Raw genomic sequence first — 17,965 nt, 5'->3', positions numbered from 1 at the left:
TTAACATAGGTGACTGTTGCAAAAAACAAAACTCAGTAAATAAAGAAGAGTCTTGAGCCATTGTTATAAATCAACTGAAAAATGGACCTCCTTTATTTACATCAGCAGGTGGAGATCCACATGCTTTGTTCAATATAGTATGCCAGACTGAAGAAATAATAATAAATTTTATTTATATTGCGCTTTATATTTAACAATCTGAAAGTGCTACAAAATAAGAGTAAATTAACAAACAAGGTAATCTATAGAAATAATTTAACAAAATGCCAAAAATCTAACAGTATAACTTTCCTTAATCAGCTAGGTTCATTTAAGTTAAATGACTGTGAAACATTTTGATTAAACCAATCAGCATACATATAAATTGTATTCTAGAAACACTTCTTATGTCATCAAACATCATGTAAAATCTCGAATTACTTACCAGTAGAATTACCAGAGCCTACGAAAAAAACTTGTAGATCTGTCCTACCTTAAATCACTTCCTAAAACCGTTCTCACCTCTCCACCGGTGTCTTTTGTTCATCTAAATTTGCTGAAAAACACAAGCTGCAAGCAGCCGGCTATTTCATCCCCCCACCGACTTAGAACACGTATGAACTTCTCCCAGCTAATGCTTTGATTGATTATCTGGGAGTGAAATGGAGTTTTAGAGTGGAAATAATAGATGGTTATTTGGAACACACGCATTTCATGTGTGTTCCGTTTCTACAGTAATCTGTGTAAACACATTGTTAAAACAGAAACTTTTTCATATTTTAGTAATAAATGCTAGAAAATGTAGGCAGAAACTATAAAATGTGTTAAGCCTAAAGGACAAAGATCAAATAAACACTTTCATAAGAGGTTCAAGAGAGAGCAGAGTTTGATTCCCCACTGGGGAGAATTTTTTTTTCGAACCTTCGCCGTTCTGCCTGCCTGAACTCCCCGCCTATCTATATAATAATAACAGTAATTTTATTATTATATAGCAGCTTATCTGCCTATCATATAGTGCCTTTTCTTCCTGTCTATCTATATATCTATCCCCTTAGCTGTTTATTTTATATATCTATTATACAGTGCCCTATGGGGTGCCAAACAGGCAATTACAAGTACTTTTTGTGAAACTGTTTCTTCAATATTTGATACTTCAGGCTTCACACATTATAAACTTCATGTCTACATTTGGTCAATTATGACTAAAACATGAAAAAGTTTCTGTTTTAACGATGTGTGTACATAGATTTATGCAGACACAGAACACACATGAAATGCAAGTGTTTCAAATAACGAAATAGCATTTATAAAGGTGTCATTTTGCTTGACATCTAACTCTATACAACTCCAGGCAACTGACACGCAGGTAAACAGACTTGAGCTGAGAAAACTGTCCGCCGGTGGAGGATGTGATAGTAGGCTGCTTGCTGTTTGCTGCTTAGCCACAAATTTAGAAGACAAAAGACACGATGGAGAGGTGTGAAGTATTTTAAGGTGGTACGGATCTACGAGTTTTTTGTAGGCTCTGGTAATTCTAGCGTTAAATAAATTAAACATCCTAAGTAAATATCTGGTTAAAAGAAATAAGAAATGTATGTAAAGTGTTACAAGAGAACAAAATCTAAAGTTAAATGTTATATGTGATCTCATTTTATGTTTTAAATGTACTTGTTCAAATGAAGTCAGAATGTTCTAGTTTAACAGGCAGGCAGTTTCAAGCACTTGTTTTGCCTTTTCGCTTACAGTGATGCACTGCTGTATTTAATAATTTATGTGTTACAACAATCTGTAAGTGTAATTTATATTTATTTGCATATAAAAAACACCTACTGTAACCTATGAATAAAATAAGAATCAAAAGCCAGATGTACATATACGTTATAAAAAGACATGGCAGAAGTTTCAGGAAAAACAAAGTGAGTGTTTTAAAAGTCAAATGAGACTGAAACACAGAGGTTTACAGAGAACAGTGTTTGGTTTTAATAAACATATAGAACTAAAGTGGAGGGGTGGCTTTTAAGTCACACAAACAGTTGATAATTTTATCAGTAGAAAGAGTGCATGTATATTAATATTAATATTCATGTTTTTGAAGATATGTAGTTGCTCATGTCACTTAATGATTTGTTTGAGATAGAGGACTTCAGAAGCCATACATAAAGGAACACTTCATTGAAATCAAAAGAATGAAGACAACCACCTCACAATGAAAACTCTTTTACCTTTTTTGCTTATTTTGTGGCAGGGCTGAAGAGAACACAGGATCTATTAATAAAATAGCCTCTTTCAACTGAGTTTGTTCATCATCATCTGCATTACAAGGAAGTTAAATACATATTTGCACTGTTTCCATTTCCTTTAAATTTCAAAGGGGAAAGGGATTTTTTTTGTTAAAGTGTTAAGCTTCTCTACTATTTAAAGATAAATGGCACCATGGTGCAGTGAGTAGCTCTACTACATTTATAGATCCAGCATCTAAAGTTTAAATTCCAAGCCTGGTTCTTGTCTGTGTAGTTTGCATATTCTCCATGTTTGCATGGATTTTCTTCTGGATACCTTAATTTTCACCCCTTATCCCCAAAGAAGTGCTAGTTATGTTAGTTGGTGACTCTAAATTGGCTGAGTATGAGTATAGCAGTGTGTATGAGTGGACTCAGTGATAAACTACACCCAGTCCAGGTCTGTTTCCTGCTTTGGGCCCAGTGCTTCAAGGATATGTTCCAAACACCTGCATTATTATTTGAATTTTATAACATATTGCTATTTAAAGAAATGAATTATGAGGAGGCTAATGTTCCCTACTGGATACATGCTCATAGATAAAGAGGAATGTCATTTCCCAAACTGGTTTACCCCTTTTCTTGTTGAAGAGAGGGGAGATTCTAAGAAAAAATAAATTCCTTTATTTTGTTATAGAAATCAATCTCACTAACATTTTTGTGCCTAATAACATAGACCCATGGTTCAGTAAAAATAAAGTACATTGTCTCCTTGACAACAAGATTATCACTCTCTGGAAGGTGCTTTACAAATCTCATTTGAACCAAAAAACAAGGAATCTGTAGTGTCACCCTCCACATAGTTTTCTTGTCTTGCTTCCTGGCTTTTTTAGTATTGCATCAATCAGTATCAATGGACATGGAAATTTACACACGGAAGAAAAGGTATGGTCTTCTCAAAAATATTTTGTGCTTCCAGAACCTTACAGGGATAACTATTGGATACCTCTTCTAAATGAGAGAGCAAGGGCAGAGAATAAATGCCAGTGGTTGTACAATCTTCCGGTTAGTATCTGGCACATGGTCCCAGAAAAGCCCTTATGCAACAATTTTCTTCGTCTAATAGCTTCTTTCGGAAGTAATGACTCAAAGGTGCAGGAACATGAGAAGTCAGAAGAAGGAGCTCTAGCCTAGTGACTTAGTTGCAAATATTGATGCTCCCAAACTGTTATGGGACTGTTTACGCTCTAGTGTCTAGAAGGTGTTGCCGCCTCTGAGGTTTTCTCCCTGATCTCACTCCCTTTTCTTGTGTGCTAGGTCATCTGCCCTCTGTCATGCTGGTAGAGCATTCCATACTTCTACTTTTATTTGGTCTCTTTGTCTTTTCTAGAGGTTTTCTGAGTTACCCAACTTTTCCCTGTGCTTTCATAGTGTAATTTTTATGACTTTAAACCCTTTACTTGACAGACACCTCTTTACAATGGATATACTATCAACACTATGGAAGACAGGACTCCATCCATTATCCAACCCACTATATCCTAACTACAGGGTCATGGGAGTCTGCTGGAGCCATGTTCATGTTCAAAAGTATTTATGTAAAAATATGTTTAGAAAAAAATGTTTGGACACAGTGAGCAAACAACAGGATAACTGACATGTGGCTTATGTGATATGAGTACCTTGAGATTTTTTTCATCGATGTCTTCATATTATTTGCTTTTGTTCAGTATTGGCAGTGCCCTACATACCTTAAACTTTGTGGACTCTGTTCTCAATGAACATACAACATTTAATTTTTTTCTTTGCCATCACTACAAACAATACAGAGTAAGTAATAGATAAAAAAATAACATTTTTTGGTTGAGAACTTTTGAGCTTTGGCTTAACAATGTTTAAATCCATCATGTGAATTTAATTTCCTGCTAATAAAAGTAGATTAAGATGCCATCTCTCGAAATGAGTATGTGGTGCATAGTGATTCTAGCTCCAAAATCAAGGGGGCATGGTCAGAAATAACAATAGCGTTGTACTTACAAGATTTAATAGTAGACAATAAGTAATCAATTCTTGAGTCGCAATGATCCACTGGTGAGTAGAAGGAATATGCTCTTGAGTTTGGGTTTAGAAATCTCCAGGGGTCTGATAAGTTGTGGTCAATTACAAACTGTGTAATTGTCTTTGCAGTGTTAAATGTTATCACCCCTGTGCCAGGAAACGTCTGAATTTTTGTTGTCATTTTTTAGTCTTAACTGAAAATAAGACAGCTTTGACCTTAATTTCCAATTTTCCCAGGACTTATTGCCACGAAGCCTATTGTTATATTGCCACTTATGATTATAAGGATTAAAAGTATAGATTACAGATAGCTTGCTCTCTTTCTCTCCCCCCCTGCCCCCCTGCCATATATGTTAATTATAAATATAAATAATTTCCTTCCTGACCTTTAGCTTTGTTTTTACCACTGCCTGCCCATTAGAAGTATTCCCTTTGTCCAACAAGATCTTATATTTTGTTTTCTGTTTAGTAAGTAGCATTCCAGTTTCTGAGTAACCTTTCATACCAATTTACTGGTGGAATTTGTTTTTGCACAATGAGAATAAACCACAAAAACAGAAGGTTTCACCAAAAGTAAAACGTTGACATGAAAATAACCAAAATTCAACAAGACACATTTTTCAGTTGTAAGCATTATCAATAAGATAAGTGTGGATGTCTTCATTTTTGTGGAGTACAGGCTGAGTACATCCAACAACAACAAAAGCCAAAACATTTATTTATATAGGACATTTAGCCCAATGACTTACATACAGCCATTTAGCCCAATGTGTTTTACAAGATGACAAAACAATTAAAAATAAGCAACAATATTAAAGAAGAACTAACAACACAACAACATGAGTTGTGTAATGACATTAAATTTATTTCACCTGTACAATTTGGAATGATGCATTCATGTCAAGGGGTGGGAAAGATGTAGATGGGATCTAAACTGCTTTGCAGTAACACATTTCCTTTATGGCGCAATAACAAATTTACAAAATTCAAAGTAATATTAAGCTGCCATATATTAACAAGTCCTGACTTATTAAGATTTCATGTTGCCTATTTGCTCATTGGTAAGAGATCAGAGCACAACTTTCTTTCCATTTACTGTCAGTGAGCCAAGAGATAAGAATGATATATGGTGAAGTGTGTAGAGAAATTTGTGATTCTGTCACTCTTCATATACTTCCAGTAAAATGATAAAAGCTCCATCAATATGTGCTAATGGCTTTTCTCCTGGGCTGTTTATCTGTGGAGGTGCAGGAAGGGATCTGCTAAGCATGCATTTAAAGGATCTTGCTCACGACATACAGATGCAAGTCTGGGAGAGCAAAGGGGGTCAGCAATCATTCACTGTCCAAACATACTTGCACTATGTATGTTTATATATAATGTAAACTTTGGTGCTGTATAAGCCAATCGAAAAATCATACACTTTTTAAACAATGAAATTTCTTAAATTGGTGCATAAAAATCCCATTTAATGCACTTAGGAAAAGTTACCTCTCACAGAAAGTCCAAAATATAATTATTTACTATGCTTTGCATTTCATGTAAACAAAATGATGAGCACAAAGACAAAATAAAATTACATGTTACAACTATTCATATTATATATGTTAACCTCACTGTGTTTTCATGCATATGAATTGTAAAAGCATTCTGCCTTGGTTCTATAATTTAAAAAAATCTTGCCATTACATTGTTAGAAAGATAAATGAGTTTATTGATGTTGGCTATTAAGAGATCATTAAACTGTTTATCATACAGTGACCTCATGAGAAACGTGCAGATGGCAGTCTACTAGAATGCAAATTTGTTTTTACAAGACGTACTTTGCAGTGTTTGTCTGACCAGCATTTCACTTTAACTCTCTTTAATAATCTAAAGAGCTGCAAAATGTGAAAAAGTACTGATGTCACCTTAAATGTACATTTTGTCAATTTAATACTTTTCCAGTTGTGGTTTTCCTTGTATCATTTGGCAAGTACACCAACAGAGATTCCAGTTAGATTTTCAGAACATACGGTAATTTCACTTTAGTTTATGCTTCTTCTGGATTTATTTTGCATGTTCCACAGTAATATTCTATAATATGTGTGTGTCTGCTGACATCCATTTATGATCATCACTGATGTGAGCAGTGAGTATAGAGTTCTGTACTATTAACATACATTTGATACAGAAGAATACATTGATGAATCAAATGACCCATTAGAAAAGAAAGATGAGTGGCTAAGAGATACCACTGCACATAAAGGACTAAGGATGTTTGGGAGTTATTGTAATTTCACAATAAACTGAAAGTACATTATTACCATAAAAATAATTCACAAATAGAGTTACTATTAGTGCTGTAATAATTAGAGCTGCCACTTCACAAAACCACTGTCCCAGGCTCAGACTGCAGTCTGTATGCTGTTTGTATTTTATTCCCCATATTTCCATCCATCCATTTTCCAACCCGCTGAATCCGAACACAGGGTCATGGGGGTCTGCTGGAGCCAATCCCAGCCAACACAGGGCACAAGGCAGGAACCAATCCTGGGCAGGGTGCCAACCCACCGCAGGACACACACAAACACACCCACACACCAAGCACACACTAGGGCCAATTTAGAATCGCCAATCCACCTAACCTGCATGTCTTTGGACTGTGGGAGGAAACCGGAGTGCCCGGAGGAAACCCACGCAGACACGGGGAGAACATGCAAACTCCTCCCCATATTTACATTTTTTTTTAAATTGTTGATACTTCTACATTCTGAAGCTCTACATTTTTAGGTTAACATGTGACTCTAAATTATCTGAATGAATGAGTGTGGGTGCAGAGAATAAAACACTATTCAGAATTGTTACATACTGTAAATTGCACTTAGTGCTGCCCAGGCACCATCTCTTCACAACTCTGAGCTATGTAAGCAACTAGGAGGTGGACAGATCATTTTATTGCAGCATTTAATCACAACTTCAAAAAATGAAACCTAACAAACAGAAAAATGGAAACAAAAAGAAAAACAATTAATGAAGACAACAAAATAACCTGAAATATTAAAATAGACAGACTCCTTTCAATTTAAAAAAAACATCTTTAATTCTGTTGCTGTTCAAGACAGATTCTTTAGTTAATGAAGGATGTTAGCTCTGATGTGTCTTTACATATATTTAATTTTCTTCATTTGTTCTGAAATGTAATATTCATATTAAGTTATACTGAAATAATTTGACTGGAAACTCATTATTTTACTAAAGCCTTAGATTTGACTTCAGTAAAATAGCTGAAATCTTATAATTGTTTAGTGTAACTTTCTGCAGTAACAGGCTACACTGCAAAAGTATTCAAATTAATTTAAAGTTTGCCCAGTGCAGTCTTCAATATGGAAAGATATTAAGAGACTGTATTTTTTCATGGTGCTCAGAACAAACAGTGATAAGAGTTCCTGTTTCCAATGTTAGTATCATAGGATAAGTTTAAAATCTGACATTTGGCTGAGAGTCGGTAAAAGAAATGTCAAAAGAGGTTCCCAGTACTGTACTGTTGTGAAACAGAGCAGTTTTAGTGACATTCTAATGGTAGTTTACTTCTCAGGTCTTCTGAATTATATTTATTTGAATTATTTCATTTTTACAGAGGAACAAAATGAAGGTTAGCTAGGTAAGAGTAAGTAAAATGGAATAAAGAAATGTGGTGAATATTATTGAAACTATAATAAGAAATATACTATAAAAGTATGTACTGTATATGAAATAATTATACTAAATAACAGCCAGCATAGGTTTATGAGAGGTAGATCTTGCCAAACCAACTTTTTAGATTTTTTTGAACAGGCAACTGAAATGCTTTTAAAAGACTTTTCAAAAGCCTTTATCAAAGTCCCACACCAAAGATTAAATGTGAAGCTAGAATCTGTTGACATCTGAGGTAACCTATAAGACCGGATGTCAAGTTGGTTGACTGGTAAGAGAGAGAGGAGGATGAGCTTCTATGAAAAAATATTTGCTCTTTGTTTTTCACAGAAATATTCCTGCCTCCACACTGGCTGATCATTTCTTCTTTATCCTCATTAATATTATCCATGATATCACTCAGCCACTGCTAGTCACACACACACAGCCTTTTCTGCATACTCTTGATGTGGTGTTTGCAGCAGCAGCACAAGTAGAATATGGGCTGTCAGAACGTGAAGTGAGTGAAGAAGAAAGTGATTTGTCATTTTAATGACAGTTCTTCTGATTTGACTGGCAAAGAAGCATACAAAGGTGTTGACTTTGCTCAAATGGTAAATTTTAACGTCACTACCGAATTACTACAGAAATATAAACTACCTGGTCTGTAGTTAAAAAAAATGTTTGTGAACCATTGGCATCTAGAACACGGTTATCCATTATCCAAGTCTAAACACAGAATTTTTTTATGATTGAAGTTGTAGGGTAATAATAATAATAATAATAATAATAATAATAATAATAATAATAATAATAATTCTTTACATAATCCCAAGTGTTAGTTTTTTAATTAATTGTAGCCTAATATATATCATTTCCAGTATATTATCAGATATACTATTACTTCATGTGTGCACTGGCTCATTGGCGGGCATTGTTACCTTAGTTAGGGATTTTTGTGTTTCCTTGCACCCGGTCCCAAAGATGTGAGTAGTACACATTGAAAGCAAAATCCAGGCTACTCATAAGTTCTGATATCATCACGAGCTGCTAGCTTAGTACAGAATTTAGAAGGCTGAGGTTGAAATGTCCTGGCCAACAAAACCATCATTTTAAATATCTTATGGGCAGGAAATCACAAATAAAAGACTACACAGTGTTTGCATTTTCCTACCTGTTACTTGAAATAGCAGTGAGAAATTCCTTTTGAAAATAAAACTACTATTTGACACCGGGGTAAAGTTAACTTGATGTGTAATTTGTCATTCGGACCTTGACACATTCTACCTACAAAATGATAGTCTACATACCTAAGCAGAATGATTTGGTAATGGAGTGATGCAGACATTGTGCAATTACTTGAGCTGGCACTGTGTCTGCTCTGCTGGACAACAGATAACGTTTATTTGAGGTATGACAAAAGAGTTTGCAAACTGGAATGACACAAAAGCTCACTTCTCATGCACTGTCTGTTGGTCATAGAGGCCTATGTGGAGCATGTACTATAAGTACACTATATAGTCTATTTAGTCAGAAGCACTCCTTACCAAAACTTGTTCCTGTGGATCTGTACGCAGGCGTTTTTACTTCAATAAAAAATTGCATTAGGTTATTAGTTACTTTAAAAAGTAAACAGACTACTTAACTCATGTTGCTTTTTATACATTACCCTACTGCTCTCGAGATTGTGCTGCTAAGCGTAGCTCTGTCCATTCAACTCATCAACATCAACTTAACACTTACTAAAATATTGAAACAGATTATTTCAACCAGGAGAAGGAATAATGCGATCACTTTAGGAAATTTACCTTTTAGAAACTTCCAGAGGTTTATGTTGTTGATTTAAGCATGTGTAAAGCTAACGCATGCACAGACTGACGGAGTGCAATGGACACATACGAATTACAAAATCCAATAACTCATAGTCCAATAACTAGGTTTCTCTAACTGGAACAAAGCTTTACATGATATTTTAGAAACTGGGTTTCAGTTAATAACCAGGTTTTTAAAGCACTGACTGTTGGTGTGGGGTGGTAATGAGAGTGATCCCTCCTGTTATAGATTTTTGTACAATGTTTACCTTCAAAGAGGATGGAAATTTACATTACCCACTCTTGAAGTTTCACTGCAAGATTTCTATTTTAAACTCATCATTAATGCAAGAATATATCCATATCCATAGGCTTGTACTCATTTCTGCACTTGTGCAAACACTGAAGTGTATATATTATGTATTATTATGTATATAGAGGTTTTAATAATTTATTTATGTTATTTTCTAAGTCCTAGTAGAAGCTCAAAAAGTTTTTAATGAATAAATAAATAATATTTTATTGGGTGCATGGATATTATTTTTCAGCTGCACCCATTCAGTGGTCATTTCTGTTATAAAAAAGGAACAGTGATCACTGTGCATTTAACAGGCTGATTGTTTTGAGGTAAAAGCTGTTCTTCAGTCTGATAATGTGGGCATGCAAGGCTCTGAAGTACCCGCTAGAGGGCAGAGGAGTTAAAATGCTATGGCTGGAGTGGGTGGGATCTTTACGAACATTCATTGCTTTTCTGCTGCAGTCTGTAGTGAAGATATCTTCCTGTGTTGGTCACCGAGTGCCAGTAATTCTCTGAGCCAATTTTGATGATACACTGGTGGTTTTAATGTTCTCAGAGGTGCAGCCAGAGTACCATGCTGTAATGCAGTATGTGCTGACAGACTCTGTGGTGCAACTGTAAAAGTTAACCAGCAGCTGTTGTGGGAGTTATGCTTTCTTCAAGCTGCTCAGAAAGTGAAGCCTCTGAAGACCTTTCTTGTCATGTTTGTTGTCCAAACTGGCTGATGTGGATTCCTAAGAATCTGCAACTCTGGACTGTCTCCACCTTCTCACTGTTAATGCTTATGGGAGGGTGAGTTCAGTCTCCTGAAGTTCAGAATCAGTTCTTTTATTTTCTTGGAATTGATTGCAAGGTATGCCAGCACAGTGGCGCAGTGGTAGCGCTGCTGCCTCGCAGTAAGATGACCTAGGTTCGCTTCCTGGGTCCTTCCTGCGTGGAGTTTGCATGTTCTCCCTGTGTCTGCGTGGGTTTCCTCTGGGTGCTCCGGTTTCCTCCCACAGTCCAAAGACATGCAGGTTAGGTGCATTGGTGATTCTAAATTGTCCCTAGTGTGTGTGTTCCCTTAGGTGTGCTGGCGCACTGCCCAGGGTTTGTTTCCTGCCTTGCGCCCTGTGTTGGCTGGGATTGGCTCCAGCAGACCCCCCTGACCCTGTAAATAGGATATAGCAGGTTGGATGGATGATTGCAAGGTTGTTTTCTGGCACCGACTCTCACCTCCAGTATTTTTGACCTCATCTCTATAGGCTGTTTCATCTTTATTGATGACTAGCTGTGTAAGCCCATGCTGTAAAAAGCCCAGGGTTCTAGAAACTATTGAAATTGTCTGAAAAAAATTTGAAGTGTAGAGATAATTGGTAATTGAAAGGAACTACTCTGGGCATCTCTCTCCTAGGAGGATTCGTTTTGCAGACATGCTCACATTGCTTGTGTATTAGCAGCGGGAGAAAAAGTAAAAGGGATACCGTTTTCGTGATGTTAGCGGCTAACCGACTTTGTCTTTCTTCGGAGGTTTCGTTTTGCAGACATGGCCTCGCTTGTGTTATTAGAGGCTAAGTGAGTTTTCTACAGTATTTCCTAGGAAGGCCGAGCTCTTACCCTGACTCCACCTCTCACTTCTGGGCCAGACAGGCACAAACACTTTCACACGTAGACTTTATACATAAGATGAGGCCTATCATTGTGGTGTTGTCTGCACACTTTATTATGATGATAGTATCACAGGCAGGTTTGCAGTCATTTGTGAAGAGGGAATAAAGGGGAGGGCTCAGTACACAGCCCTGAGGTACTTCAGTGTTCAGTGTTACTGATGAAGAGAAGTGCTTACCCATGTGCACAGTTTATCGTCTGTTAGTGAGAAAATCTAAAATCCAGTTGTTCACTTTGATGCTAACTTTGTTGGGGGCGAGTGGGGATTGCACTGAAGGCAGAGCTGTAATCAAGAAACAGCATTGGCATATAGCTGTCATTCTACTCCAGGTGTGTTAAGGCAGCATGAAGGGCAAGGGAGACGGTGCCCTCAGTTGACCTGTTTGCCCTGTAAGCAAAAATATACTGTATCTTCAAGTGGCAAAAGGATGTTGATTCACTGATGCTCCTTCTATTATCAAGGTAAAAATCTGTTAAAAAACATGTTTTTCACATATTAAAAGGTTTCAAATACTTTAAATCAGTACTGAAAGATTGCAGATATAGTGATCGCATCATCACTCAGCTGAACTATTATGCCAGACAATAGAGAGTATAAAAGCCTTTTTTTTACTAGTGAGTTTGTGTTTCCAGAATTTTCATATTGTTTCAAGTTTATCTTCATTTCAGTTAGTTCTTGGGCCAGTTACACGTGATTCCGAACCAATAATTAGAATGCATTTCAAATATCAAAAGCTCCAGCAGTGGGAAGCATAAGACTGGCACATCTTGTAAAGTTCTGCATGACTACAATTGTTAAAAAAAAATAATAATTTCAATGGCCTGTATCTTATTTTTTTATTAATAATGTTTAGAATTTGGCTTGGAAAAGTAATATAAATTAATATTTAATACATTAAAAATTGTTTGTCTACTTGAAATATTATTTTCAAATGAGGAAAAAAATATGGTGGCACCTTAATGCAGTGGTAGTGCTGCTGCCTTGCAACGTGGTGACTATATTTCATGTTCCGGGTGTTTCCTGCATAGAGTTTGCATGTCTGTGTGAGTTTCCTCCAGGTGCTTTACCTTGTACTCGATGCTTGATAGGATAGGATACAGGTTTCTTGCTCATGGTAAGTGGGTTTGGAAAATGGATGCATAGAAAAGTAAGGAGCATTCCAGAATATTTTTCCAATTTTGTTACACTGTCACACATTAGTGTCTGAGGACCATCTGGTCTCTTTTGATGGATGCGGTACCACTCCAGGGCAAGTGGTGGTGATGGTGTAACAGTATCATCTTTGATTCCCTCTGCAGTGCTGAGAAGACTTCCAGTGAGGGCAACTGAGCCACACTCTCAATGGTCCATGAAGTCCCAACCCTTCTGGTGAGACCCTATGAGTAAAGACATCATTGTAAGGAATGGGGACAATTAGGAGACTCTCTGCATGAAGGATATCCCTGAACCTGACCTGCTCAACAGAGCTCCCATATTGGAAAAGCAACTTTGACTTACAAAGCAAATGTTGCACTCACTTTCTGTTAATGCGCCTCCAGGCACTTGTTTCAGTTTGGTTTTTTAGACTTTGACATTAAATGGGAAGGCCTGGCTGGCACCCCAACTATTTTGGTGGTCCCCTCTACTCTTTTATCCTTTGACAACATGTTTATCAAAATAAATGTAGAACTATGAATTGGCTCTGTAAATATAAGTTTATTTTTAATATTTTTACATAGCTGTATTATAAATTTATATTAATATTTATATTTATATTTCCACGAAAGATCTGTATTCTTTTAGGAGTTCAATTCTGATTTGACATATGTAAAACTTTTTCATATGTGAAAAACATGCTTTTTTAACAGACATCTATCTATCTTGTGAATACAAGGATTACATTTGAATCAACATTCTTTTGCTACTTAATAACCTAACAGAAAAAATTTTATGATTTTAGGGATTTTTAATGTTTTTTTAAAGATAGGAAATAAATGTTATTTTAAGGTTTTTTGGCTGGCACTCATTGGTGTCATACACATTTACTGTATTTTCATGATATTTGTTGCAGCTCTAAAGCCTGGCTCAACTCTCTGCCTCTGCACCATCTATTTAAGGCTTGCATGTTCTCCCTGTGGCTGTATCAAGTTTTTTCTCTAGGTAAGGAAGTCTGTGACTGTAGATTGAAATAAGAAAAATAAATAATATATGGTAAACCTACTTTGTAACTTTTTGGAAATCAGCTACAAAATTCATTTTCTCAGTAATTAAGCAGATTGAAAAAGTGGTGAGCAGATCAGTAGATTGTGTAAGCCGTGCTTTAATCCTTGCTTCACAAATTAGGCATATTTATTTTCTTTTGAAGAGATTGTGGTTTCCTGTCACAATCTGGCACTCCATTACCTCTTTGTACCCTAAGTAAAGCTAATTTATACAAGCTAGTACTATTTTGAGCATGTAATAAAAATCTAAGAAATGGTGAAAAAGAATTGATTTCACCAAAACATCAAGCTCAGATAATCTTTCTTACTTAAAAGCTCTGAAATAGCTATATTCGTAGGCCTGCAGGTTCCAAAAAGTAATAAAACACCAATAATAGGTTTCATCTCAATTATATTTCTATCACAGAATGCTGCCATTATTCACATAATTAAAGTATTCAGAAGCACACCTATTTTGTCTCCTGCACAATAAAGTGTAGAACTGCCTCGGCAATGAAAAGCTTGTATCATTCTATTACAGTATGAACTTCATCAAAGTTGCTGACCTCTTCCTGTTGGTAGGCAAGTTCCAAGTTCTCAGAAATTGCATAATCAAAGAAACCCACCAGCAACTTTACTCTTTCTTTGCTTCTATGCCCACGTAAGTACTTTATCCTTGGTTTCATCTGATTCTGCCTCAGATAAAAACCTGTTTTCATCCTCTCACTTTTCAATAGAATTTTGTTCTATGATTGAAAACATGATGGGGTGCAAATGCAACCCCAGTGTGATAAATAAGTTGGAATGGTAGAACATATTACTTGAATTTAGTTCAGCATGGATATACAAGTGCAAAGATTATGATTAAGGCACTATATTATGCACTACCTGTGTCTTCCGTATAGCAAAAAGTGTCAAATTCAATATTATTTTTGCTTTTGGTTTACTGCTGATCTGTAAATTAATGAACAGGTCTCCTAGACAATAAAATGTGCTTTTTCAAACATTTCTGTACTAGACAAAAGCTTGTTGGAAATAGAAGTGTGATTGTCAATAGAAATCAAAATGCCGTCCCTTTTGTTATTACTGTAATAATAAGATTTTCTCTTTATACTGTACGATGGAATTAACAATTAATGTTCTATAAAGCAAATACAGTAACCTGTAGAATAGTGAAAGCAAAAGTACATGTATTTATTTTATAGTTATATTAAAAAGCTTGACTGCATCAATAATAAAAATTACTAACATAAACAAGGCTGGATGTATATTTTTAAAAGGCATAATTAGTATTTATTGTGTAATGTAATCTTTTTCAGTAATAAAACAGTGGTGACCAAGATTTTCTGTACAAATATATGTCTGATTGCTATCTGATTATTTGGGTGGTTGTCTACCAGGTGATGTTTGTGGTTGGTCGGCCAGTTGGCAATCATCTGCCATGCCCTTTCAGTTGCAAGAAGCAGATCATACTTATATATATATATATATTGTCACGCACTTGTGATTAGGGGGCTGCGTAAGGACCCAAACTGTACCGTGAAGTCGCATGCCAGAAGGGAATGGCAGGGTACTAACCTCTCTCTTTATTCTGGCGGAAAGAAAGACACACCGCCGCCATGAATCTGCCACGACTCCCTGACCACGCAATACCACTTCCGTCTTCCCTCTGTCAATCCCTGATGATGATGTCAGCACTCCCAGCATCCATCTCGGTTCCTTCCCAGCATTCTTCTCTCTGTCTACTTCCGGTCCCTCTCCATAAAGCACCCCCAATCCGCCATTTTGACTGTCTCTTGTTGTTTATGAAAACTGCTTCACTGACCAATTGTGCTTTTGTGCATATTTCTTACAGTATATGGAGCCGGAAAACCCCAAACCTTGATGACTTGTGTGTCTTTCTTTTACTATATATATACACACACACACACACACACGTACAGTAAAAGGTTAAAAGGGATCCAGCACTTTCTTCAAGTCATCTGATGCATTTATAAAGCTTACCTGGCACTGCCCATCTTTTCCCCCTCTCTTTCTTTTGTAGCCTTCCTTTGCAATGCCTTGAAGTAACCTGTGCCATTAGGATGAAAAATCAGTTTCTGTGCAGCAAATACCAATATTATGTGCTCTAGCATTATTTGAATAACAGACTGGAGAACTGTTTACAGGTATACAATGGGGGAACACCGATAGGTAAGACATACAACAGTTTGAAATCCCAGCCACACCCTAAATAAGATGAAATAATAAAAACTCTCAGCTTACCTATTTAGTTATACTAATGACCTTATTTAAGTTATGGAATTAAATTAAATGATAATCATTATTTAATTAACAAATTGAATAGGGATTTCTCAAAAAGAAAAACACAAAGGACAATAACTTAAGTGATTCAATAATTAGAATTCTTTAAGAAGTCTAATTAAAATGGATAATCAATTTAGCAAAAGAGAAATAGAAATTGAATGCCTTGAATGTCAGCCTAAAGTTGAAAAAAAAATAGTAAAGAAACACAACAAAGAAAAGGAAAGCAATACTTAATGTTTTACAAGCTATTCTGAGATATCCACTAAAGAGAACAAAGGATGGATTTTTTTTACACTAAAGAAAACCATATTGAAATTAAATCTATTACCAAACCTTAACTAAAGCAGGGGTCTCAAAACCTGATCAATAGAACAATTTGTAAATACTTAAAATGACTACAATGGACAAGAAGACTCTTTCAGAGTGTTAAAGACAGAAAGCAAAGAGAATGTTGAAACAGTGTCAATTAGCTTGACTTTACTTTTTTGAGGCAAAGTAGTACATGAACTTCATCAACAGTAGAGTCTTGCTAACAAGAGAAAAGTGAAGAGTATGATTCCACCATTCCTCTCTGCAACCAATTTCCGGTAAGGTTTTTGTTATATATACACCTCAGAACAGGTAATACACTTGAAGCTATTATCTCATATGTCAAAGTCACTGGTATGACTGAATGTTATGCAATGTGGACTAAAGTCGCTTCTGGGCCCTTCATAGTAGAGCCACCCCTGCATGAGAGACCCTATAGGAAAAACTTAGGCTGCTGCTGGAAAAGGTGTTGGTGAGGTAAACAGAGGGCACTTACCCTCTGGTATGTGGTTAGATCTCAATGCCTAAAATAGGCAGTGACACTGTGCTGTAAAAAGTGGTGCCATCCTTTAGTTGGCATATAAAACTAATAATAAACTCATAATAAAGTTCCCTGGGCATCCTCCAGAAACAGAAGAATGTATCCCAATGCTCAGGCTAAATTGCCCATTACAGTCTTGTCATTCTGGTCCTTTAATCATCCCCTGCCCCAAATTGGCTAACTATCTCTCTTACCCCTTCACCACCTAATAACTAATGCGTGCAAAATGGCTGCCATCACATCATCCTGCTGGATGCTGCATATTAGTAGTGGTTCCCTCTATCACTAATTAATAAAGTGTTATATCTATCTATCTATTAATGTAATGTATTCTTCTTTTTCTGTTTATCCTTCACCTGTTATCAAGTTTCATAGTTTCTTTCAAGGCGAGTTGTAGCCCACTGTCTGATTGTCATATGAAAGCTTTTTAGGGTACAGAGAAAAGAAAAAAAAAATAGGGACACAGTGGGGAAAAAGCTTGAAATGTCAACTTTAATCTCGAAATTTCCACTTTAATCATGTAGTTTATTTTGTCATTAAAATAGAAAACTTATTCTTAAAATTGTTTAATTTACTAGTTTCTCAAATACCTTCGTAACTAAAGTAGCACCTTAAATGCTTTGTATCGTATGTGTTCTTCTATGTGTGTGAATCACTACATGCTTCTTAAATGGGCTTTCTCTTCCTCCGACAGGACACAGAATCCATTACATTCGTGATATTACAGCTCTCTGAATAATTAAAATACTGAGATGTATACTTGACATAATTTTCATGATATTAGGAATTAAAGCATGTTATTAAACATGGGAACATAGTGGCACAGTGATAGTGACCAGTTGGCTCCCCATCCAGAGATTGTTCCAGCCTCCCACAAGATGCTTGCTGCGCCGTGTCTGACCTTCAATGAAATACTTTATTGTAGCAGTACGGTCTCTTTCAAACGTACTAACCCACAATT

The sequence above is a fragment of the Polypterus senegalus genome, chromosome 5, assembly GCF_016835505.1.
Source record: "Polypterus senegalus isolate Bchr_013 chromosome 5, ASM1683550v1, whole genome shotgun sequence".
In the NCBI taxonomy this organism is placed as follows: Eukaryota; Metazoa; Chordata; class Cladistia; order Polypteriformes; family Polypteridae; genus Polypterus; species Polypterus senegalus.
The sequence above is the reverse complement of the archived record's forward strand: the minus strand, read 5'-3'. Positions refer to the sequence as shown.